Raw genomic sequence first — 26,215 nt, forward strand, 5'->3', positions numbered from 1 at the left:
CGCATCAGTCATAGTCCTGTCTACGTGTCAAGGCCTCCGTCTGCCCTCAACCTCAGGCCAGGCCTGCTGCTCCAATGCCGATCAAGCGGCAGGTCCGAAAGGGCTCGGAACAGTCAGAGGACCGTTCCCCTACCAACATCACATGATGTTGGCTCTGGGAGCTTGCAGGCCTGGCAGAGGGTAAGACCGTGTTCAGCCATGCTGGAGCATGCCGTCAACCCTCGGCCCGACCCTGAAGGTCTGGGCCCGGGCTGAGGCCCAAGGGCACACTAAACACCCCTTCTCAACAGAATGCAAGGCCTTTCGAGGCCGCTCTGAACACAATTGGCCTGATTACTTACTTCTCTCCCATCACCCTTTTGTGATCTTAAGTGCAGACAAATATCTGTTTTTAAATGAAAAGCTTTAACGTGTTTTAGAGCTTTTGATAACTATTATCTTATTTAGAATTTTAAGAAAAACAACTATGGAGGACCTAAAAGTCTTGCAACATAACAGTATTTTTTTTTTAATTTGACAATTTTTCTTAAAGACAAAATGATAATGACAATAATTCAAGCATGGTCCATACATAAAAGATAATGCATTAGACATTTTTTATACAATATGAGTAAACCCAAGAAATACCTAATCCCTATCCCCCCACCCCTCCCCTGAAAAGCAACAATAATTATTATAATTAATCACCAAACAAAAGAGGAAAAATATATTATCTAGGAACGATTCAATTAACGTTTAAGTGCCTTTCCGTTATTATATCCCCCTGAGAATAAAATAACGAAAATGTAACAGAAAGAATCCCCTAAATCAATCATCAGAAAGGAAGCCCTTAATTCTCACTATAGCTCTTTAAAAGACTAGAGTCCTGCCATTGAACATAAGTTGACAACGCTTTATTGAATTTTGCCAAAGTATTCCATTGAAAAGCGGTAATCATATTCATACAGTATAAATTATGTACACGAAGGAACAAACCCTGTAGGGTTGGAATCTGTGAAGCTCGCCAGTATCTAGCTGTCTCACAACGCGCCCTTGTTACAACTTGTGTCACCAACTCTGCTGAAATTTATCCCCTTCCGAAATGGGTACATTAAGTAATGCTTGTAATGGAAGCAATGTAAAGGTTAGACCCATTATTTCTTGTAGCCAATTTGAAACAACTTTCCAAAAATCTTGAATGAGAGGGTATTCCCACCACAAATGAAAAAATGATCCCAAGCCCCCACATTCCCTCTAATACCTGTCAGAAGCAATCGGAGAAAAATGGTGTAACCAGACAGGTGTATAGTACCTGCGGTATAACACTTTGTACCCGTTTTCAATTAAATAGGCAGCAATAAGCCACTTCCCTATCACTGAAAAAACATTTTTCCAGTCTTCTTCTGACAAAGGGATCCCCAAATCCTTTTCCCAGGTCTAAATATAGCCCGGTTTAGAAGAAAGATACTTATTCAAAAGTATATAACATTTAAATAGTAATTTCCCCATTTTATCTGAATTTCGACACCATGATTCACGTTCAAACATGGATACCACTTGAGCAAGATCTTGTGTGACCAAGATATTTGATAGGAAATGCCTAATCTGTAAATATGCAAAAGCTTCCTTATCTGGAAGTTCATAAAGCCACGGAAGATCTGAGAAACTCAAGGGACTATTTACCCCCCCCACACATGATCTATTCGTGAAATCCCCCTGTGCTTCCATAAATTAAACATAGAGGATGTAAGGCTTGGGCCAAATGCAGAATTATCAAATAGAGATGAACTAAGATAGAAATCCCGCTGCCCAGTCAAGATATTCTTCCAAGCCTGCCATACTTGAAGGGTATACGAAACAGAATTAGGTATCTGAGGAATAAACCTTCACGTTTTCTTAGGTTGCCAAACTAATGCCTGTAGTGGCATCTTCCCAATGATCGCCTGTTCCAGTGATACCCAAGGTTTAGTGGACTGAGTTGTATGCCAATCTATAATTGCCCTCAGATGAGATGCTGCGTGATACCAGATTAACAGGGTCATTTACCAAACCACGATGCAGGCCTTATCATGTGTATTAGAGCCTTATCGCAGGCAAAAATGCCCTATCACACATGATAAGTACCGCATTGCGGAGGTAATATTTAAATTCAGGAAAGGGGAAGGGTTGGGGCAGGCTTTGGGTGGAGTACAAACATTTTAATTCTGGTACCACTTTGGGTGATAATGTGTTAGCTTGATGTTACCCAGCTAGCTTGAGAGAACATTGCACAAATATCATCTTTGAGTGAGTTTCCTCACTCTGAGGGTCATCAAATCTTCACAAGAGAGCACTGTTCTGTTCGTACGTCTCACTTTGAATGTCAAAGTGGCCCTGGCCTTAACCCCTCACTAATACCTAAACCTCACCTCGAGTTACTAGGTGGGCTTCCCAGAGAGATATAAATACCTATCTAGTGTTGGGGCATCATGGCTAGTCTCTTGATCTCACTCTCACTCTCTCTCACTCACCTTGGCTGGTGCCCCAGGAGCCTCAAAAGTACTAAAACAGGCATTTGAGAACACATCATAAAATGCAATTCAAACTATCACACAGCTTAATTCTACTGAAAAAAGTATAGCTAAAATCAGCATTAAAGCTGTACAATAGGGCTTCACAAAATGGTAAAGCCTGCCCCTACCTTCACTTTTTCAGATTTGCATCGCACCATACAATATGGTGCTATCGCATGCATTAACGGTGCTTTTCGCATGCAATAAGCCCTTAACGCATGCAAAAACACCTTATAGCATTTTGATAAATGGCCCTATAAGTTAGGTACACCCAACCTCACTGTTTTTGTTTTTTGAAAGAAACAAATACTGTTTAGCAACTTTAGGTGGCTTCTCTTTCCAAATAAAATGGAGAAACCTCCTTTGCCAGCATTGCAGTACTGGCTGAGGAACTGCAAATGGTATAGTTTGAAATAGATAGCTGATTCTGGGTAATATGTTCATTTTAATTATTGCAATTCTACCTGACCAGGAAATATGATACCTGCTCACTCTTCCAAGTCCTTATATATTTGGGACAACAATGGTGGATAGTTCAATTGGAAAAGGTCTTGAGAGTTCCCAATATATATTTCCAAGTATTTAATTTGTTTTTCTGACCATTTAAAGGAAAACTGAGATTTTAATACCTTAACTTGATCAAGCGGGGTCATGAAATTTAGAATCTCTGATTTCTCCCAATTGATGGTGAATCCAGATACTGCACTAAACCTAGCTAACTCATCAACCGTTGCCCTCAGGGAAACCTCTGGATGAGACAATGTAAATAAAACATGGTCCACAAATAAGGACATTTTAGATGAAAAGGACACCACTGTGACCCCATAAATCAAGGGATTAGTTCTTATCCTTGTAGTAAAAGGTTCTAAAAAAAAGTTGCAAAAAGCAATGGAGATAAGGGACAGCCCTGTCTCCGTGCCTCTGGCCACCTCAAATACATACGAGTAACCACCATTTATTTTAATGCAAGCTTTGAGGTGATCATACAGTTTAGTTATCTATTGCAGGAAAAAGGATACAAACTTCATTTTCTCTAATGTACTAAATAGGAAATGCGAATGAACTAGATCAAATGATTTTCGGCATCTGTGGTTAATAAAATAAAATGATTTTTCTGCTTACACTCCCACCAAATAATGTCCATTATTTTTCGGACATTATCAGATGCCATATGACCCAGAACAAATCCTGATTGGTCAAGGCAGATAATGGAAGGCAAAACACTGTTAAGACTAATAGCAAGGATCTTGGCAAGTATTTTCAGGTCCAAATGTAATAAAGAAATCGGTCTATAAGACTCACAGAGTTCTGGATCTCTACCCGACTTGCCCAGAACAGTAATACCCACCATATTTGAGAAATAAGTAAGAGCTTGATCCCCTCTAAGGGTGTTAAACATTTTCGTTAATGGTAAGGCCAACTGATCAAGAAATACATGGTAAAATCATGCTATATACCCATCATGGCCTGGGGATTTACCCAGGTTAAGTTTCTTGATTACCTGTGAGACCTCTAGCTGGGAGATCTCATGGTCCAGCCATTCTCACTGTGATAGTCAAACTGGGCACAGAGAACTCTGTCAAATAAGCATCAATGGCCTCCGGTTTGAAAGAAAGATTGGCACTGTAAAGATCAGAATAAAATCGCAGGAATTGTTGTTTAATGTCTTGGTTCATGGTCAAAATATCCCCATTTTCATCTTTGATTTTCTCTACATTATTCTGACTATGCTGCCCCTTCAGTTTGTTAGCCAAAATTTTGCTCACTTTGTTGTCACCCTCAAAATGTTTCTGTTTTACTGACAGACACCATGCTCAAAGGTATGGACCATGGAAACTCGTACATACTAGCCCTCCTAGACATTTCGGCAGCCTTTGACACCGTCAACCACCAAATCTTAATGACCCGTTTGGCAGAAATAGGTATTGCTGACACAACCCTCTCCTGGTTCTCCTCCTATCTCACACACAGAGCATACCTAGTAAAAATTGACAAATACGAATTCACACACATCCCCATCACACAAGGTGTCCCCCAAGGTTCCTCCCTATCCTCCACCCTTTTCAATATTTATCTCTTACTACTATGCCACCTTCTCTCCAACCTAGGCCTGAAATTCTTCTTATATGCAGACGATGTACAGATTCTCATCCCGATTCAAAAATCCATAAATGACTCGTTGCAATTCTGGGAATCATGCCTTGCCTCTATAAACTCCTTGCTATCCAACCTCCACCTAGCTCTAAATACTTCAAAAACTGAATTACTTGTCATCTCCAATCATCCTGACCGTTTCTCCCTCCCCACACCCCAGAATACACTCCAGAACACAGGCACGGCCCATGCCCAGTTACAATCCGTAAGAGACCTAGGTGTCGGTATAGACCAATGCCTAAACTTCAAACCCCACATCAAATCTCTCCTAAAGGGGGGTTTCTATAAACTAAATATCCTTAAAAAACTCAAACCCCTCCTCCACACCCAAGACTTCCGCACTGTGATACAGACTATTATGCTCACGAAACTAGACTACTGCAATTCCCTCCTACTAGGTCTTCCCGCCGCCACCATCAAACCCCTCCAGATTCTGCAAAACTCCATGACCAGGGTCATAACCAATACACGTAAAAGGGACCATATCACCCCCATCTTAAAGGACCTGCATTGGCTACCTATTTCCTTCCGCTCACAATACAAAACTCTTACCGTCCTTCACAGGTCATTACACAAACACAATCACACCTGGCTAGATGAAATGCCTCATTTCCGATCCACCGACCACCCCACAAGAACCGCCCATGCAGGCACTCTCCACACCCCATCCCTCAAATCTGCGCATCTATCCCTTACCAGGGAAAGGGCTTTCTCTATCGCTGGGTACCACCCTCTGGAATTCACTCCCCACCTTCCTCCGTCTAGAGTCATCCCTACACAACTTTAAGAAAGGAGTCAAGACATGGCTCTTCAAGCAGGCCTACCCCGATGTGAACCAAACATAGACTGTCTCCCTTTAATCAGATCACCCTTTTTCGGCTTCCTTTTTCCACCCCTTATGCCTCTTTCGCTCATCTCGAGCATCTCCCCTGCCCCACTTTTTCCACCCCTTATGCCTCTTTCGCTCATCTCGAGCTCCTCCCTTGTCCCACCTTCCCCTGCTTTCCACCCCCGAAATAATTACACCGGTGATAACAACCTTGACTGAGATGATGCTTACAGATATATAGTACCACATAAGATGTATGTAGATGTATATAATTCCATTGTATATAGTTGTATGCAGTTCCTATATTTTCAATCTTTACTGCCTTCCATCTCTTTACTTTCTCCAAACCCCCTCTCTTCCCTCTGCAATTTCTTGCCTGCCCCACCTCCCCCTCCCCTGTTGATTGTAATTTTCCTCCTTTTTGTTTATTGTACACTGGCATGATGTGTTCACGAATGTCAGTTAAGAAAAGTTCATAAATAAATAAATAAATAAATAAATAAATAAATTCTAACTTATGGGCTATTGATGCAGCATCTAGCTCTGCCAACTTTACCTTACAATTTTGTAAATCTTGATATACCTGGAGTGAGAGAAAACTCTTATGAGAGCGTTCTAATCTTGAAATCTTATGAATCAATTCTCGCCGAACCTTCTCTCTACATTTTTTTCTCATAAGTCGCATTGGCTGTAAAGTGCTGCTTTTAGACATGCCCATAAGTGACCAGAGAGACATCTGGAGTGACATTGATAGCAAGGTAGGATTGAATATTATTCTGAATCTGTCCTCGAAAATCCTCATCTGCAAGCAAACTATCATTTAATTTCCAATATAATTGCCCTTTATCATAATTATGAAATTGGATTATAAACCAAACTGGGGCATGATCAGATCATGTAATGGGTTTGATATCTGTTAAAGTGATTCTGTTAACTATACCCTGCTAAAATGAGATCTATCCTTGTGTACAATTTATGTACACAGGAGTAAAATGTATAATTGCAGGATCTAGGGTAACGAGAGTGCCAAACATCCACCAGATTAGCCTGAGAGAGAAGGCTTTCAAACCACCCTGTCCACCCTGAGATACAGAAGAAAATCCAAGAGAATTATCTAAGTTAGGATTCAAAATGATGTTAAAATCTCCCCCAACTATTAATGATCCAATAGAATTTCCCAAAGTGTATCGCTTAGAGACTGAAAGAAAGAACTTTGTTATGTATTGAGAGCATATACAGAGACTGAAGTATAAAGCTCTTGCTCTATTTTGATACACAAAATTAAAAAAATGATCTCCTGGATCTTTATGACATTCTTTAAACTCATAAATAAGATCCTTATGAATAAGAATACCTATACCCGTATATTTAGCAGACTTTGAGCAAGATGTCCAATATTGGGAAGGAAACTCACTTAAATGCATTAAGTAATAAGTAATCATAACGGGTTTTCAAATGAGTCTCCTGCACCAAGACAACTGCAGCTTGGAGATGGCACATGTCGTCAAAAAAGAGACACTGCTTCCGCCCAGAATTAAGGCCCTTTATGTTTAATGTGCAAATTTTAAAAGATGTCATGGTAAACTGAAATAGAATCCTTTAAGCGCCTGTAGATATCTCTCCAATAAATAGTATCAGCAATTCTAAATTGCTATGTAAAGATTAGTAAGGCAAGCATCATGAGAAAATACCATATCATCCACCCCCTTATAAAGTTTACTGGTAAAAGGTTTGGTGATACTATAAACATTTTTAACCCCCCATCCCTTTGTCTCTCTCCCCATCCCCATCCCCAAATTGGTCTTCCTATTCAAGACTCGCAGACCTACTTTGTATGTGGGAGGAAACATCATCTATACTCTCAGTTCCCCTCCCTGTAAGTGACCAGTGTGAAAAACACCAAACTGCAACTTTTAGAGCTAAAAACTGTAAGTTATACACATAACCCTCTCAGGATAAGAGTAACCTAAATAAAACCTTATTCCAACTTTTACCAATAATTAACTGACTTTACTATTGGAACCCTTAATTTCACTCAATATTGTCACGTTGCATCTTTTGGGGCCAACGTCCGTTCAGAGTTGCGGTGAAGTCTCCTGCCCTTGCCTATGCGCTGCCATTTTCGAAGATCTTCTTTGTTAGAGACCATTGGCTGCGACCTGGTTGGCGCTTGCACAGCTGGAAGACCTAGTTCTTGAAAGACCGCGTTCGCCTCCACAATAGTGTTATCACAATAGGATACACCCTTCACTGAAAACCATATCCCAAAGGGAAATAACCAGTGGTTTCGCCCTGTTACTGCTTTTCTGAGAAAAGCAGTAACAGGGCGAAACTCTTGCTTTTTTTGGAGTGTTGTTGATGACAGATCAGCAAAAATTGAGATGTCATGGTTGTTCCAAGGCCAAGTAGCTTGTTTGCAAGCCAAATTGTGTATTTTGTCTTTTAGCTTTAAACTATGAAATCAGGCTATAATGTCACGTGGTTTATTATCCATTTTCTGACCCAAGGAATGATGAGCCTGTTCCAGCTTGATGTCAAAGGTAGGAAGGGAATCGGAGGGCATAGAGGTGGCCAATATGCTTTTAGAAATCTGAACTACAATGTCTGTGCAATCCTGATATTCCGGAGTCTCCGGCACCCCACTGAAGCATAAATTGAAATGTCTGGTGCGGTTTTCAATATCTTCTAATTTCTCTGCTAGAGCAGCACATTCTGAATGCAGTGATTGTTGATACTGAAGTATGCAAGAGAAGTCCTCAGCCTGCGCTTCCATCCAAGTATCCACCTTGTCTACCTTCCTGCCCAACTCTGCCATGTCCTCCTTCATTTCTCCCCATAGCGCCATTATCTCTTGTTTGTAGTTTTTTAGATCTGACATAATCTCCAAACCAGGTACATATTTCTGCTCGAGTAGGCAAATCCAATTCTGATGTATTCGCCAAATCTTCTGCTGCACTGCCAGCGTCGGCTCCCTCGATCACCAACATTTTTGCAAAAACGGACTCGCAGGACGATTGTTTTCTGGTATGATAATTGCTTAAAATCTACCGATTTTCACTTTGTAGATATTGGCAAAGCTTCCGCAATTAAGTTGGAGAATTGAAAGGAGCACAAATTTGCGGATGCCAGAGAATTCAGCTTGATTAGCCCACACAGGGAGAGAGCTCACGGTTTAAGCTGCTGACAGTCCCGATGATGTCATTTCCTCTCCAACATAACAGTATTAATCACTGTTTCTATCAGGCCATTGGCAGGGGTAGGCAACTTCCAGTCCTTGTAGCCCTCAGTCCATTCAGGTTGTCTGGATATTCCTTATGAATATGCAGGAGATAGATTTGCATACAATTGAAGCATGCAAATACAAATCTATCTCCTGCTTTATCATTAGGGATATCCTATAAAACACAAATGGACTGGGGTTCAGTAAGGACTAGAAGTTGTTGACCCCTTGCCATCAGTATGTATGACTCAGTATTTGCCCTATAATACCACTGACACCCCCCACCTTAACTATTGAAAGAGGATTTTCTAAACACAATTAGCATATTATGTATGTTTGGCTATACAATAAAAAAATAATTCTCCAAATAATAATATCTAAGAATGCTGAATCTCACTTACCCTAATACCCTCTTCAATTATTTGCTTTTGCACATGGTGTAAGGCAATGGTTTTCCCTTCCAGTCCTCAAGGGCTGCAAATGGTTCAGGTTTTCAGGATACCTCTAATGCATGAGATACATTCAGTTGATACATGAATGCAAATCTATCTCATGCATATTTTTAGAGGTATCTTGAAAACCTGACCAGTTTGTGGCCCTTGAGGACTGGAAGTGAATATCACTGGTGTAAGACAATAAGCAGGTTACTTTATACTGTACCACCAGGAAGTGTCTTGGGTGAGGCAAGCACACTATTGATATGCAAGCTGAAGCACTCTGCTCCTTGATGCTGTCTTTCTGGTCCTGAGAACCATTAATCCTATTAATTGCCTATAAAAAAAACCTGGTAGCAATTCTACAAATGAGCAAACACTGAGATAAAAGTCTAATCATACTAGCGCAGCAAATTGGATTCAGGTCCTCATTCAACAATCCTGTTTCATTTCAGCAATTCTGTTAGCACTGTTACTGGAACAAATCACTTTATTAAACAGAAGGGGCCTTTTGTGTAAAAATTTCTTCGTCTGGGCAATCCTATGAAACTCTACAACTCACAACTAGCAAATTACACTTGTTAGGGGATTTCTTAAGGAAACTCAGTTAATGATGTGTGACGGGGAAGGCCAACAATGTCAATTCAAGCATTTCATTCCCTTATGTGCGTTTCTTACTTCTTAAAGAAACCTCAAAGAATATCAAACTATTATTGTAGGAATAGCTGCACTTTTATTTTATTTTTTTGCATTTAGGTTTTATTTCTATTACATAGGCAGAAGTGGCATGCTCAAGCAAGGAAGACAGCTGCCACCACCATGATGACTTTTACTAGCCAATGAGCGGCACTGGGTGGGCTTTGGAGCACCATCTGTCTAGTTCTTGGCCAGTGGGGATCCTCCGAGTCACCTGGGCATGTTGTCTGTGGAGGGGAAATGAGTAAAGACCACTAAGGATAAGAAGGGGGATAAAGACAACAAAAGAGAGCTACAAAAGGCCAACAAAAATGAGACAGAGTAGGACAAATTATGTTTTCTTTATAGATATTTAAAATGAAATATACACATTTTTCCTACAAGGCTTGAAATGGGCCAGAATAGACTGGGATACAAAAGAGGCTCTTGTCAATGTCAGGCCATTCTGGAAAGAGCAGGAATAGAAAGCATCTTGCCCTGTGTGGCAGAAGAAGGAGAAACAAGGGGCAGCTGCTGACTATGATAGCCAAAGAAGAAGGAGATGATAGTGCATGCTTCCATGAGAGCTGGAGGAGACGGCAGCCCATTCCAAAGAGTGGGAGGAGGAGAAGGACGTCATAGTCTAATCACGGGCCCTGACCTGCATGGGGCATAGAGAAGGAGTTGTTGAACCTGATCCAGGTGGAACTGGGGGGGGGGGGGGGGGGGGGTTGGGGGAAGAGAAGAGGAGAAGCCTCGTGGTTCCAGCTGTGGGCTACGACCCATGGAAACCAGCATTCAGATCCCACTGTCGCTGCTTCTGACCTTGGGCAAGTCACTTAACCCTTCATTGCCTCAGGTACAAAATTAGCCCTGTGGGGATAGGGAAATACCTACAGTACCTGAATATAATCTGCTTTGATGTACACTTTGAAGTGACAAAAAGCAGAGTATAAAAATCGAAATAAATAAATAACTCTCGTTCATTTAGGACCTCCCAAATGCACAGCCTCCTCTCTCAGACACAGGTGGTTTGCTCACCCTTTCCTTAAAGATTTCCCAGCCTTTCATCTGTCTCCCTTGTACCCCCTGTCTCTCAATGTGCTCTCCCTGCTCCTCTTTGCACTCCTTTCTCTAGTCTCCTCCCTCCCCATGCTCATCTTTCCCTCCTTCTTCCCTCCTGTCTCCCTCTCTTCCCCAGTGCCTTCCTCTTTCTCCATCTCCTTTCCTCCTGTATCCCCATCTATTTTGTGCCTCTTCTGTCTCTTCCATCTCTTCCCCATCTATGTCTCCTGCCTTCCCTCATGCACCCATTGGGCCTCTCCCCTTCCTTCCATGCCCCCTCGGTGTCTCTTTCCTCCCTTGTTCCCCATGCGTTTATCTTCCTTTCCCTCCCCTTTTCTTTGTGCCCCCTCCGTCTTTCCCCTTTCCTCACCCTGTGACTCTGACTGTCTTTCTCCAACTTCCCCTCCTCTGTTCCTGTATCACTCAGCTGGCTCGTTGCAGCCCCTCTCTTGGGTCTTGGGGGGAAGGACCCAGAGGGCATTGCTGCAGAGATCTGTGGAGCCACTGGGAACTGAGGGCTGTGCTGTGCCCCGCCTCCTCTCCCCATCCCATCCAATCACAACACAGGAAAGGAGGCAAGCGGACAGGAACACAGCTCAGCTCTCAGCTCTGTCTTTCCCTATAACCAGGAAGCTGTGAGAAAGAGGATCCTCTTGCAAAAACCAGATGTTCAGTGTCCGGTCACTATTTCTGAAAAGGCTGTCTGGTCAGTACACCTGAAAATCTGGCTGATGGTCCAAAACTGGGCAGTTGGAAACCTTAGCACAAAGCAGGGAGCTGAAATGTAGAGAGATACATAGGGAAGGAAGGAGGGAAAGACTGACTGCACAGGGGAAGGATGGAAGAAAGAAAGAGAGGGGCAGGACCGAAGAATAGGGGCATAGTAGAGGGAGGGTTGAATGACAAGTCACACAGGTGAAGAAATGGGAAGAAAGACAAGGGAAGGACAGGGGCATAGAAGAGAAATTTCGGAAGGGTAATGGTGCACAAAAGCAGGGAGAAAAGAAAGACCGATTTGCACAGGGGAAAGTGGGGAGAAGGGCAGAAGAGTACATGGAAGGAAGAATGGGCCAAAAGCAGAGGGAAGGACAGAGGAGTACTGGGGAGTGAGATGGGTAAACAGAAATGCACAACTGGGGAGTGGGGAGGCAGGGAGAGTATATGAACTAGGGCACTGTGGAGGGAGACGGAAGGACAAAAATGCATAGAGAACTAATGGAGAGGTATATATGAAGGAAAATCAGGGCATGTGTAGAGAATAGAAACACAGCCAGATCTGATGGAGATATGGGAAGCTAGAGAGGGAAATGAGAAAAATGAAGAGGAAAGAATGTGTTGAAGAGGGAGAGCAAGAAAAGGGGAGTTAAAATCAAGGAGAGAAAAGCAGGATGCTAATGTTTTCTGTTACAAATGACAGTTCCTGAAATGAAATGGCTCGCTCTGTAGATGCTACAGCAATTTCCTCTATTAGTGCCTACCTATTTCTTTCACTTTGATGTGTAGCAGAAAATGTAGAGTGAACTGTGCCATCCCTCTGCCATACCACTGATCCTAGTGTGAACAAATCTCAGCATGTACAATAGGGAAATGGAGTGGTGGGAGGAGGCAGATTATAGTAATAGAACTTAAGAACATAAGAAATGCCATGCTGGGTCAGACCAAGATCCATTGAGCCCAGCATCCTGTCTCCTACAGTGGCTAATCCAGGTTGCAAGTACATGGCAGATCCTATAAATTAGATCTAATTCCTGTTACTCACTTGCAGGGATAGCAATAGCTTTCTTTAGTCTACCATGTGTTATGGACTTTCTTCCAGGAACTTGTCCAAACCTTTTCTAAATCTTGCTCTGCTAACCACCTTGATCAAGTCCTCTAGCAACAGATTCGGCAGCTTGATAGTGTTTGCTGAGCAAAACATTACTTTCTACGATCTCTTTTGACTCTGCTGGTTGTTAGTTTATTGGAGGGTCCGCTTGTTTTAGTATTATTTGTAAGGGTAAATAACCATCCACCCCACTCATTATTTTATAAACTTCTATTATGTCAAGAGTTCAGGATTAAGCATGTGGATCCCAAGTATTTGGACAAATTGGGAGAGGAGGAGCCCCTGTTTCACAATTTACGTTTCATGTACCATTCAAGAATAAAGAAGGGATCCTGAGGCATAGATTAAGTTAAGGGATCACAGCTTCACTATTTTTAAATTGCTTTATGGATATTATCTGAAAGATGCATGTACTGAGAGCCATATTTTCATATTTGAACTATTTGATCAGCAAAATTTATGTTGGAACACCACCACAGTGCCCAGCTTGTTTATTGGCACTCACAAAAGGACTACCTAGAGCTTAGGAGATTTATGCTTCCCCCTCTGTGGAGAACCCTCCAACTGGGTAACAGTGAAAGACACAGTCGTATCAGAGACTTAGCCCTGGCACTGAATGTGTCCCGTTGACTCTCTGGAGAATACCCAAGTTGGGGGGTTACATATTGATCCAGCAGCTTCCTCCTGTATTCCTTTATACTTCCAGCTCAGTTGAGACTGGGGCTGACATGTGACACCATCCAGGGCCAGTGGAAGTACTTGGCAAACTAGGAAATGGCCTAGGGTGCTACAGGTTTGAGGGTAGCCCAGCAACCATCTCCTGCTTCCATCAGACCTGCTCAGAATTGTGAAATAACTTTGCAGCATTGGCCGGGCCACGTGGCTGAAGTGAGGCAGGACTGGCCAGGCTGTGGGGCAGAAGAGAATCAGGATTGGCCGGGCCGCACAGCAGAAGACAAGCAGGATCGGCCGGGCCGCGCAGCAGAAGTGAGGCAGGATTGGCTGGGCTGCACGACAGAAGAGAAGCAGCATCGGCCAGACCGTACAGCAGAAGAGAGGCAGAGTCATCCGGGCCGCACGGCTGAAGAGAGGCAGCATCTCTGCTCAACAAGGAAGACAGTGGAGGCCTTCTGATGCCATGGAAGTGCAAGGACTGCCTACACCTAGGAGGGAGAGTAAAAAGAGTGTATGTGTGTGAGTGTATGTGTGTGTGAGAGCATATGGGGAGAGAGAGAGCATGTGTGTGACAGCATACCTCAGAATGTTATTTTTCATGTAAAATCTGTTGTTATAAATGCATAATTTAAAATTGTGCATTGGGAGGTGGGGGCACCAAGCTGTTAGGTTTGCCTAGGGCGCCTAATACCCTTGCACCGGCCCTGACACCATCAGCCTTCATTCACAATTACTCGGGAGTTTTCCCTTTATTTTATGCTCCTTCCCAAATACCTTAGTTCAGTAAGTCATCTCAGTGACGGTCTTTGGTCAGGGGCCATGCACCAAGGCTCCTTGCAGACATCTGCAATGATGGGTCTTAAAATCAGCCACTTGGCCTCAACATTGCACAATGACCGAGACTTTCCTACTCCCCAGGGGCTGTGAGCACTGCCTCCGCAGCAGTGGTGTGCAGGCAAGAGAGTCAGTAAATCCTCAGCACCAACCGATTTTCTTTATTTACTTGTTTTGTTTTGGGTTTTTTAATGTATTTTTTTTTCAAATTGGCCAGGGATAAATCAAACCTCTGCCTGAGTCGATACTGCACTCAACTATGCAATCCCACATCATTGACCCACAGTCGGCAGCAGGATTTGCATTTAACTGAACGTCATCTCCTGCTGCCATGGGAATAGTCTTTCAGTTCTTATCACTTGACTATCCCATGGCAGCAGGAGAGACGTTACATCAATGAAACTCCTGCTACTGTCCATGCCCACAAAAAGAAGCATCCTGCAATGGCTGAAGAAGAGAGAAACCCCTTGACTCAGTGGCCACCAGCAGAGCCCATCCTGGAGTGGCTGTTCCAGCAGCCTATATCGCGATGGCTGAAGAAGAGAGGTGGCATGATGAAAAGGCAGAGAAGAGAGCGGGATGTCCTGAGCCTGCGTGAGTAAGTGAGAAAGAGTAAATGAGTGTGTTTGTGCAAGAGAGCAAACAAGCCACTGAATGTGAGAGAGTGACTGAGTATGTGTGTATGTGTGTGTGTGAGGGGGAAAGAGACCTACTGAGTGTGAGAGTGTCTGTGGGTGTGTGTGTGTGTGAGGAAGAGAAAGACACTGAGTGTGACATACTGTCTGTGTCTATCTGTGTGTGTGAGGGAGAGAGAGACACTAAGTATAAGGGAATGCTAACGTGCGCTTGTGTGGAGAGAGCTAATGAATGTGATAGAGTGCCTGATTATGTGTGTATGTGTGATAAAGAGGCACTCTGCATGAGAGATTGCCTGTGTGTGTGTGTGTGTGTGAGAGAGTGCCTGTGTATGTATGTGTGTGTGTGTGTGTGAGGGAGAGAGCCACTGAGTGTGAGAGAATGCCTGTTGTGTGAGAGCCACTGAGTGTGAGAGAGCCACTGAGTGTGAGAGTGCCTGTGTGTGAGGGAGAGAATGCCTGTGTGTGAGAGTGAGAGAGAGAAAGCCACTGTGTGCGAGAGAGTGCCTGAGTGTGAGGGACAGAGAGTGCCACTGAGTGTGAGATAGTGCCTGTGTGTGTGTGGTGGGGGGGGGGAGGGGGGGAGAGATACAGCCATTGAGTGTGAGAGTGCCTGTATGTATGTGTGTGTAAGAGGGAGAGAGCCACTGAGTATGAGAAAATGCTTTTGTGTGTATGTGTGAAGAAGAGTCACTGAGTGTGAGAGAGAGAGCTTTTGTATGTGTGTATGAAGAAAAAGCCGCTAAGTATGAGATAGTGCCTGGGTGTGTGTGTGTGTGTGTGTATGTGTGTGTATAAGAGAATGAACATGTGTTAGCATAAAGGGTACTGGATGTATGAGCCCTTGATCATGCGGCACAGTTGATGCAGCCTCGAGGGTGAACCCCCGAGGCCTACACCAGGAGTTGGAGAATGCACCATGCAGCAGTACAGTCTTAAGCTTCACCTTTACCAGACGCCTACCCAGCAGGTTGAGCCCTTGGGTTCTGGCAGCCAGTAGTACTTAGGCAGATCCCTAGGGTTTGTGAAGATAATGGAAGTCCAAGAGTACACTGGTGTCAGGGCAGGCAGCAGACTAATGGAGTCAGAGACAGGCCAAGATCGGGTCAGGAAGCTAGCAAGAGTGGTCAAGTCTAGGCAAGGGTCAAAATCTGAAGTCAGACCAAGGGTGGACAAAAAACCCTGCACTAAAGACTCTGGACAAGGCAAATAGAAGAAGGTGAGACTGGATAAGGCAAGGTTGGAACACAAAGCAACTCGCATTGCAAGGCATAAGAACATAAGAACATAAGAAATTGCCATGCTGGGTCAGACCAAGGATCCATCAAGCCCAGCATCCTGTTTCCAACAGAGGCCAAAACCAGGCCACAAGAACCTGGCAATTACCCAAACACTAAGAAGATCCCATGCTACTGATGCAATTAATAGCAGTGGCTATTCCCTAAGTAAAATTGATTAATAGCCATTAATGGACTTCTCCTCCAAGAACTTATCCAAACCTTTTTTGAACCCAGCTACACTAACTGCACTAACCACATCCTCTGGCAACAAATTCCAGAGCTTTATTGTGCGTTGAGTGAAAAAGAATTTTCTCCGATTAGTCTTAAATGTGCTACTTGCTAACTTCATGGAATGCCCCCTAGTCCTTCTATTATTCGAAAGTGAAAATAACCGAGTCACATCTACTCATTCAAGACCTCTCATGATCTTAAAGACCTCTATCATATCCCCCCTCAGCCGTCTCTTCTCCAAGCTGAGCAGCCCTAATCTCTTCAGCCTATCCTCATAGGGAAGCTGTTCCATCCCCTTTATCATTTTGGTTGCCCTTCTCTGTACCTTCTCCATCGCAACTATATCTTTTTTGACATGCGGCGACCAGAATTGTACACAGTATTCAAGGTGTGGTCTCACCATGGAGCGATATAGAGGCATTATGACATTTTCCGTTCTATTCACCATTCCCTTCCTAATAATTCCTAACATTCTATTTGCTTTTTTGACTGCTGCAGCACACTGAGCCGACGATTTTAAAGTATTATCCACTATGATGCCTAGATCTTTTTCCTGGGTGGTAGCTCCTAATATGGAACCTAACATCGTGTAACTACAGCAACGGTTATTTTTCCCTATATGCAACACCTTGCACTTGTCCACATTAAATTTCATCTGCCATTTGGATGCCCAGTCTTCAAGTCTTGCAAGGTCCTTCTGCAATGTATCACAGTCTGCTTGTGATTTAACTACTCTAAATAATTTTGTATCATCTGCAAATTTGATAACCTCACTCATCGTATTCCTTTCCAGATCATTTATATATATATTGAAAAGCACCGGTCCAAGTACAGATCCCTGAGGCACTCCACTGTTTACCCTTTTCCACTGAGAAGGCAGAAGTCCCATTGCTGAGGTGTAAGTATTATCCCAAAATACTGTACATGAGCTATTGAGATAATAGAGAACAATATAGAACCCATCTTTAGATGTGAATGTCTCTGATCTGACATCTGAAGAAAAGGCCTATACAGTTTAAAAAGGTTTGTTCAATATTTTTAGGTACAAGTATTTTTTATTTTGCATGTATTTTTAGGTAGCCCACCTTGTTCTGTTTACCTACTATGTAGTTCATTGGTGTTTTAGAGCCTGACATAATATTTGCAGTGTTGCCTTTTTAAAGGTAGGGTTGTTACTGTTTGAGTGCTGAAAGTTAGTGCTGATTTGGTATGGGAGGTTTATTATATTGTAAGGATTTATTCATGGCTTTCTGAATGCCAAGCCCACACCCAATACATGTTACAAAAGGCTTAATGCCATATGGGTTCCAACTGTCTTTTGTATTTTGGGGAAAGGGGACAGAGGGAGTGAGACTGATGAAGACTTGGGGTGGTGAGGGAGGAAAGAGAGGACGGAGGGAGTGAGACTGCTGGTGACTTGGGGTGAGGGGAGAAGATGGAAGTAGAGAGGGTGCTGAGGGAGCGAAACTGAATCTGCTCTATAAATGTCAATGCACACGACTGCTCCGCAGTATCCTCAGCCCCAGTCAACTCAGAGTGTGGAGGACCTGCATATGGCAGCACTGCCACTGACCCAGGTGCACCTTTTTTGTTTTTTCATTGTGTTTTACTTAATCTTATTGAGATACTTTTTGTTGTGATTAATTGATGAAATTGCATTGATTGATTGATTGATTGATTGATTGATCCTTTTAGTAGGCACTTATATTACATTTTTGCTAACACCGCGACACAAAAAAAGGAGGTGAGCGGCCCTTTAAAGAGATGGCATCCCCAAACTGAAGAGACCACCATTGTCTTAAAGGGCTGCTGACCCCACCCCCCCAAAAAAAATGGCTGCCAAATGGGGAGGTTGAGAGGGGACCAGTCCTGACCCCCGTTTCCAGCCAGGGCTGCTGATGAGGCAGCCCTGACTCCCCCAAAAAAATTTAAAAAAAGGTTTCAGTAATGTCATGATGGCAGTGGTGGCTGTCCCTCCCAATTTTAAGCTTCCTATCTCCCTTCCCTGGCCCTCGCAAATTATTTAAAGCGCCAACCCCTGCCACTGGCTCCCGAAAAGGCATTTACCACCCATCTCCTACCCACCTTGTGGCCCCCAGAGCCCATCTTACCTTACCATGGATCCCACGTTGGAGTTGGATGCACCCTCTGTTATGGAGTCTCAGTTTAGTGGACCCTTGGGCCGACCTGCAGGAGACTGGGAAAGGTGGTCAATGTCTCTAATATGTGGCAGGCCAGGAGGCAGATGTTCAGGCAGGACGTAGAGGTGCTCTTCACCCTGGAAGCTGGTACTCTCCCGGGAGGAGCCCGTAGGAGCTCAACTGCTGGGACTTAGGCAGCTTCACTCTTGGAAACCGAAGCCCCCCCGGGAGGAGCCTGTAGGGGCCCGGCCGCTGGGACTTAGGCGAATTGTTGATCAGGACTGGGACCCGGAACCAGACTAGGACAGTAGATCAGTACTGTAACGGGACTCAGGTTCTGGAACCAGTCAGGAAGTGTAGCAGGGCTCGGGTAATGGAACCAGGCAAGAACTGTAGCAAGACTCAGGTACTGGAACCAGGCAGGAACTGTAGCAGGACTCAGGTACTGGAACCAGGCAGGAACTGTAGCAGGACTCGGGTACTGGAACCAGGCAGGAACTGTAGCAGGACTCAGGTACTGGAACCAGGCAGGAACTGTAGCAGGACTCAGGTACTGGAACAAGGCAGAAACTGTAGCAGGACTCGGGTACTGGAACCAGGCAGGAACTGTAGCAAGACTCAGGTACTGGAACCAGGCAGGAACTGTAGCAGGACTCAGGTACTGGAACAAGGCAGAAACTGTAGCAGGACTCGGGTACTGGAACCAGGCAGGAACTGTAGCAAGACTCAGGTACTGGAACCAGGCAGGAACTGTAGCAAGACTCGGGTACTGGAACCAGGCAGAAACTGTAGCAGGCAAGCAGGAACAGAGCGAATAGCAAGGCAGGTCACTCTGGGGCACAACGCAACAGGGAACCGGGAGGTAAACCCTTTGCAAGGCAAAGACTGAGTGGCCGCGGCCGGCTTATCAAGGCCGCGGCGTCTGACGTCAGGAACTGGGCGGAGTCACCTCTGGCGGGAAACGGCTTAGAAAAGCGCCAAGTGGCGCGTGCGCGCCTAGAAGCAGAGCATCCATGGGAGGCTTCCCGGCTGTGCGGTCCCTGCGGGGATGCCCCCAAACAGGGCACAAACCAGGCCTCCAGAAGCGGGAGTAGGTCCAGGAGCACGGAGGTAAGGGTCTGGTCACGGCGCTCGCGGCCAGAACCGCAACACCCTCGCACCCGAGACAGTTGGTGCCATTTTCCAAAATGGTGCTGACTTCACCTTGTCCCAACCATGTGACTGGGGATTTTCTCAAGGTGCATTCTGAACCAGGCAAAGGATGGTAATTGATCATTTTAGCGAGAGAGAGAAGTTTTGCTTAGATGATTTGTGAACTATTTTGATTTGTATTTGTCTCTCTTGATGTTACTGTGCAAAGGCTTTTCTTTGTATGTATTTAAAATTTTAATAAACAAATAAAGGCTAGAACTGCCTACCCCTTCTGTAAAGGAAAAGGAACCTTTACAGCCATATAAGGGCAGACAGGTCTTGCTCAGAGAATAGTAGCTTCAAGTGCTGGTTGACTGACCAGGCCAGAACATCCTTCCTTTGGGATCTGGCTTCTTGATAAATTCTGATACCTTCCATTTGAGCAACATGAAAATTTGCAATAGTCTTGTTAACGGATATGAGTTGCTGCTTTGAGAGTCTTATTCGCACTACAATTAGGAACTGCAGATCCTGAAAAAAATGGCTTCCAAGTAGAACAATGAACTTATGATACTTCAACAATACTGTATGAAAAAAAAAAAGGCTAGTGATCAAAAAATGTGTGCCTAACCTGTCAAGCTGTATTTTGGTGAGAGTGCTGCTGCAGTATACTTATTCTTTGAGCTTCTTCTTTGTGTAGTTCATGAAGAAGAAAGTTCAAGAGAAGTTAATATAAATCCTTCCATTCTCATTCCCCATGCACAGGATCCATTTTGAATTAATAGTAAGGGACGCCACAGATCACTGGAATTCTGTTTAAACATCTGCATACAGCTCCATTCAGGCTTGGTGTTTCCCTTCCATTCTCTGCTTGCTTAATTCCAAAGGCAAACTTTTTTTTTAAAGCCCTTTCCTTGCTTTACCTCCCACTCCTCTGCCCTCCCCCTCCTACCACCCAAAACTCTTCTTCAAAAGGAAGGCTTGCACAGCCCTGTTTACTTAGGAGAGCAAACTTATTCAAGCCATCGATGTCAGATTAGAGAAAGAAAGGAAAGAGGAATCAAGGACTCCAAACTGCACATAAAAAGCAATCGCTAGCAACCGATCTGTTCCACTTCCAACCATTTGCACTTTATGAATAAAGGTCAATCTGGTATTGGCACCCAAATGTTAATGTTCTTATGAGGGTTTAAGCTGCTTTTACAGCTGAGTAAGTGGGACTGATCTACATGGGCCATACCTAATCACCCAGGGAAAACAAGGGAAACCGCTGCCTCCTCGAAGAGAGCAGGCCATTCAAGTGGCAACACAAACGTAAAGAATTTATAAATCGCATAAAGGAACTCTAGAGGATAAAGAGCTTCTTAAAAAAAAATTTTTTTTTAATCTGTTTCTGGACAATAAATTTACAGTTTGCACATGTATTGTACCTCTTAATCCTATGGAACAGAATGGTTCATTTGTTATGGCGAGTCTCTTTCAAAACTATCAGACAGCCCTCATCAAAATGACATGCAATTTTTTCTGCCCAGCATCCGCAATATGAGCAGAACAATTATTAGAAAATGTTCATGCTTTGTTCACGAAAGGCACACTCTCTGCAGTCACACACTGGCTCCATATTGTGTTGTAGATGGAAAAAGTCAAGGAAATCATTGCCGGAACATTCCATAGACATATCAATTATTTTTAGTATATTTCATTTTTGATTTGTGTAAAATTTAAACTAATGTAACTTTCATATGATCAATTATATGCAAAGACTGCTTGACTCACCAATCTAGCATCATCATAATAATAATGATAATATAGTCATGACAGTTACCCTTTCAATGCTATTATTTTAAGAGCATTTGCTAGAAGACTGTTAGCTATAACCTACCATGACTTGCAACATGATTTGATATTTTCCCACTTTTGGTTCATTTTGCAATGTTTGGTCCTTGATCACATACGATTTACAGTAAAGCAAATCCTCCCTGTGAGTAAAGTATTGAGCGTGCCAGATTAAGTGGAAATTGAATGTTTATTATGCTCTGCTTCCTAATTTTCATGACATCAAATGATTCTATAGAAGAATAACAAGGTTGACAAGACATTTCTAAAATGCAGTTCTTGAATTACTGAATTATGCCTGAGGAAATGTACAAGTGAGGCCACAATGTTTATGTTGGTGTTGATTTGCATGTGCCATCTACCCAAAATGAGGAATCTCAACTGGGAAGACAGGATGGACCATTTTGGTTTTTATCTGCTGTCATTTACTGTGCAGGAAAATCTACTTTTCTCCATTTTTAACCTACTTTCTGATGGAAAAAATAGGCATATGAGACTGAAGTGTGTGTGTGTGTGAGTGCCCAATCACGTTTGTGTTCGGTGTCCGATCCACACCAAATTTTCAATCCATGCCAGGGGGGGGGGGGGGGGGGGGGCAATGGTATCTCGACATGTTTTGTTTTGGGATTTTTTGGGGGTGATCCATGCATATTCATGCATGTGCATATTCTGTAAAGTAGGCTTAGTAGTTCTGCATGGAACGTCTTGTTCACTCATGCCGCAGTGTGCTTACACTCTGATATGAATGAAACATTATTTGGACATCTTGGCTAGTGGGAATGTTTACTTCCCACCTTGTAACAACCAAGTGCCAGGGATACCAGTGTATGTTAGCATGGCCTGATGACAACGTTTCATTGTATATCCTGCTTGAGCAGTATTTTTATTAAAAAAGAAAAATAAATCAGAAAACAATTTAAAAATATCCCCATTTGTATTCTGTTGTATTCTGTTGAAAACAAATGGATTCTCACCTTTCATGCACTTGCAACATGACTAAAGTATTTATTGCAAGTTGAAAAATGTATTATCTATTTATTCATAAAAAATGTGCATTGACAATGAGAGGATGTGCCTGTCTCACTGTGGGATTAAGTCATAAGGAGTGCTGATTTAATAATAATAATAATAATAATAATAATAGTCATGATAATTTTGGGACTTTTAGACTACCTTTCCAAATGATGCTCAAAACTGCTTACAGTATTATCACAGGTACAATAAATGTCTTAGGCTGAGAAGTTTCACAGGCAGTGCCGGATGAGGAGTTGTGTAAGAAAATAGGGTAGCGGTTTCTTTTTGTCCATAGGATCATGTAGAATGAATGATCATTACTCTCTAATTTCTTCTTCTTCTTCTTCCATCCAACATTTCTCTTTCTTTAGCATTTTGTATGTAATTTGTTGATTATAAGCATATTGTGTGCTGAGCTGGTGGCTCAGTTCTGCTCTCAGGTCTTCCACTCCATTGGTCAGTTGAGACTGGGGATACCATGGAGGCAGTGTTCACACCGCCTTTCGGCAGTGGTGTGGGTGGGGGAAAGAGTCACAGTTGTCAAGGAATAGCAAAACAGAGTTGCCAGATTTAGGACCCATGACTACCAAGTTCTGGATTCAGAAGCCCAAAGAAGCAGAAGGAGGAAACTACTGAATTCAAAAAACTTCCAGCATTTTGTGAACATTCATGCGCTATACTTGCATATATTTGGTTGAAGAACATGGTTAATTTGCATATGTTGATTAGCCTGAAACCTAGACCTGGCCTAGGGTCTGGAGCATCGATTATTGGAAACTAAAACAAGGGGAACCAAAGTCCTAAAAGAATGAAGGCTAATCGATCAATGAAAAATAATTTTACTTTGAAAAATAATTTTAATTTTATAGGTGCCAGCAAGCCAGATGGCGTGTTCAACTATCATTGAACCGCCCGGTCTTTTCGATCATCCACCTTGTTTATCTTGCGTGTAGCGTGCCAAAATGTAACTAATTCATCAATCAAAAAACTTCCGACAACTGTCTTGTATGAACAGTTATTCACTCCCAATAGTAATAATTTTATCAGGAACCTGAAAAAACTCCTATGAACAATTTCCCGAATCTGATGGTGATCATATCAAACAAAGCCTGGCACAGCTGATGTTTCGCTTAACAAAAACTTCATCAGGGAAGGGAAATAGTTTCACACATAAGTCGGACCAAACTGGCCTCATTAATGCTGCAACAAAAATAATAACATGTCTAATTCAAGTAAAATTCTTTTTAAAACAAAGTTTAAATGCTCATTTGCATAGCCTTGCAATAGCGATACCTTTAGTCAGACCACAAAGATCTCAGCGTTTTTCAAGTTGAAGCGGAGACCGGAAGGAAGGAATAGTCAATTTAAATCTCCTGCATGATGACGTATCTCAGCATCAGATGACCTGAAAGAAATCTTCAGCTGCTATTCCCTTATATTAATCAATTTTGGCGAATTGTGTTTTTGTGCGCTAGATCAACCGCAAGTTGGGTAGCGTGGTGGTGATCTGAATTTGAAACTATTACAAGCAGAACAACGTTAGATTTATGAATTACAAACAATCTCACCACCTGGGTTAAACACTGAGCATGATTTTAGCATCTTTTTGTGAATCTTTGATTATTAGAATCAATGCAGTTCAGTATAATTGTCATTTTTGTTCTATCTTTAACAAGTTCTCAGTCATGTCGTTGATTAATATAAGGGAATAGCAGCTGAAGTTTTCTTTCAGGTCCTCTAGTGTTGAGCTACGTTATCACACAGGAGATTTAAATGTAGACTGGAGTTAGTCACCTCTGTGCTAGAGCTCAGTAAATGCAAATTTATCTCATGCATATTCATTGTGGATATCCTGAAAACCCGACTAGCTGTGGGGTCCCCAGGTCAGGTTTGGGAAGCCCTGCTCTATGTGAACTGGAGAAGGACTGGGAGTAAGTAACTTACTGGGAGTAAGTAACGATGTACACATACACTTTATAAAATGCCTGCCTCTGCATATAAATCGGGGTTATGCATATGTTCTGGTTTTTATGTACCTAAAACATATATGCATATATTTATAAAATAGCTGGAGAAAGTATGAATTTTCTTACACTGGAAATATTCATGCATACTGAAACATACCTGTGTACTTTCAGAGCAAAAGTACATGGTATTTTATAAACTGTTCAGCTCCCACTGCACGGCTTATAAAATAAAATACTATTGTTAATCTCCACGCATCCACTTACACATGAATATTCTGCACCATGGATAGGTTTGAAAGTTAGGCTCTTAGAGGTAGATTTTAAAAGGGTGCGCGTGCTACCCGGCGCGCACACATGTACACCCAATTTTATAACTTGCCCACGCAAGTTATAAAATCAGGGGTCGGCGCGTGCAAGGGGGTGCACCGAGCCGCGCTGCCTTCCCCTGTTCCCTTCCCCCTAGCCTGACCTTCCCACCCCTTCCCCTAACCTTTCCCCCCTAGCCCTACGCTAACCCCCCCAAACGTTTTATCATATCTTTTGCGCCTGCCTGGAGTCAGGCGCAGGCTGTATGCGCCGGCAGCCTGCCGGCACGCAATCCTCCAACAGAGCGGCAATGGCTGCTGTGTCGGAGGCCTCTGGCCCCGCCCCTTCCCCCTCCCCGCCCTTTTAGTAAAGCCCCCGGAACTTACATGTGTCCCGGGGCTTTACGCGCGTCGCTGGGCCTTTTTAAAATAGGCCCGGTGCGTGTAACCTTATTAAAATCTGGCCCTTATTTTTTATTTCTGTATAATATCTGTCTTATTTTTGATAATCTCAGCTTTCTGTAGTCTGTATCTTTACCTATAGTCAACATCTCCTGCTCTTTCCTGTTTTCTCGCGCTCAGGGGGAAGTATTAACAGCACAAGCACTGTGCTTAGGCCTCCCCTGTCACCACTGTGACAGTGATCAAAATTATTTTTCAGCAGTCAGACAAAATGTGGATGCGCATCATAAGCCTCTGCAGCCTGGTTTTCTGAGTCACGCCATAAACTGAAATCCATGTTGCATCACCTCTGGCTCCCATACATGCAAGGCAGATCAAGGGACGTTTGGATTCCACATCCAACACTCACTCTGGCAGTTCTGGGAATGGCCTTAATGACCAAGTCATACTTGATGTGGCTTGTCCATCCTTAGAAAAAAGTGTAAGAAAACTATTTGTAGGTTTGAAGTAAGTATAATGGGTCCTGCCTGTAACCTAAAAATGTCTGCCACCCACAGATGAAAACAATGCATTTATCACTGTATTCATGGTTTCTGCTATCTATTGCAGAACTAAAGGTCAGCAAAGATGTGGGTGATACTTTTTTCTGGGTTATATAGATTTGTGACTCACTTTTGAGAGTTATGCTTCCTTCACTAATTCAATACAAAATGAGCTAAACCTGATATTGCCTGAATAGAGAAGTAAATTACTTAGCTTGTGATGAATTAGTCCAATAAAAGGCATTACCTACAACTTATTTGTTGACCTTTATATCTATGTATCCAAGTAGATTAAGCACAGTACTTTAGTATCTTTTGAAAACTGTAGTAGAGTTTGTGAACCTGATGCATAACAAATACGTATTGTGTTTGTATGTAATGATAAAACAGAATGGTGAGTCTACGTCTCTTACTCGTATAGTATATGTTAGGTTAGAGAATGAGGGGAGACCAATCCTAGAAACATTCAACCTGTTGATTAGTACCACT

The sequence above is a fragment of the Rhinatrema bivittatum genome, chromosome 1 (genome assembly GCF_901001135.1).
Source record: "Rhinatrema bivittatum chromosome 1, aRhiBiv1.1, whole genome shotgun sequence".
Classification (NCBI taxonomy): Eukaryota; Metazoa; Chordata; class Amphibia; order Gymnophiona; family Rhinatrematidae; genus Rhinatrema; species Rhinatrema bivittatum.